This window comes from Chenopodium album, chromosome 20 (genome assembly GCF_948465745.1).
Source record: "Chenopodium album chromosome 20, dcCheAlbu1.1, whole genome shotgun sequence".
In the NCBI taxonomy this organism is placed as follows: Eukaryota; Viridiplantae; Streptophyta; class Magnoliopsida; order Caryophyllales; family Amaranthaceae; genus Chenopodium; species Chenopodium album.
Window position 1 is genome coordinate 13,072,852 of NC_137853.1, and position 1,561 is coordinate 13,074,412.

The following is a 1,561-nucleotide window of genomic DNA, read 5'->3' on the forward strand; positions in this document are numbered from 1 at the left end:
TAAATATATATATATATATAATGAACACATCAAACTCCCCCAAGACAAACCTTTGCTTGTCCCTAAGCAAAGAGCTCCTCAATGAACAATAAAAACATGCCTCACCCCAATATAAAAATCAAGCACAAACGATTCAAGGCAAATCAAGTGAACATGCTTCAAAATCAACCAATCCTATCCATCTAATCACCCTTCCTCTCCAACAATTGTCAAGTAGAGCAAACCACAAGAGCATATAGAATTCAAGACTAGTGCTCACACACTCAACTCTCATTTATGTGGCGAGTAAAAGATGTACTCGATCGCTCTCCATCCCAACCCCTTATATGTGAACAATGCCCTCCCAAACTCACAACACTCGTGTGTTTAAAAAGACATACACTCAACCTAATAGTCGACTCGGAATATGTCAAGTCATAACTTGCATTGATAAACAACACTTTCACATTTACACAACTCTATGCACAAGGTCAAAAGGTCTTTTAAAGCTTGTAATGTAAGGCCAGGGTGAAAGGGTAGGATAAATTTGGGAATATGTGAGAGAAAAGCCTTGCTAAAAGGGAGCCATATCCTAATAAACCCATGACCAAAAATAATGATCATAATCATCTCCAACAAAACTAACTCCAACACAAATCCACCAAATATACTCCAATCATAAATCAATCCCAAAACTTACAAAATTCACTCATAAAAATATGATAATAAGAGTGAATATCAAACTTTGAACTCAAACTCAAATATTTACAATGAAACTCAATTTTTTTCTTTCTTTTGATAAACCTTCACTTAGATAATTTGAACATGAAACTTTTTTTTCTTTTTTCTTTCTTTTTTTTTTTCTAGAAGTTCACTTTTTTTTTTTATATATTCTCACTTTTTTCTTGAACTTCTTTTTTTTTTTCCTTTTCCATCACACTTTTATTTTTTTCTCAAATAATATATACACTATAAAACTCATCAAAACAAAAATATGATCAAAAACAAATAACTTCTCAAACCCACCCAAATTGTGCAAATAATGTGCACACTACAAACTCCCTTACCTCACTCACTAATAGCTCCCCCAAGCCAAGCTTGGGACTAGTAACCAATGGGGCAAACATGGCTTGTAATGTGGCTAAAAACAATAAAAGGGCACAAGCAACAACATGGGTAGCAAGAAGGGAACAAATGTATCTAAATAAATCTGAAGGCTACCTAAAGAACAAATGCCTTTGTCCTCCACATGTGCATAATATTGAGTCATGAAACACTACTCATAGTTGCAAATCAATACTCAAATTCATTGACATACCAGGAACTAATCACACATTCCTAACCAAATCAACTAGTCAAGCACTATATTCACAAGCAGTTGGGCAAAATTGACGCATGTTTAGGAATCCAAGTAACTAAACTTCAAATCATGATCAACAAATCCACAATGCTCAAAATCAAATACCAAGAATCAAAACAATTTTTCTCAAGTATGGGGCACAGGGAAGCATGATTTACAGTTCATTGGTTCGTATTTTTTTATTTTTTTTTATTTTTCAATTTTTTTGTATTTTTCATATAA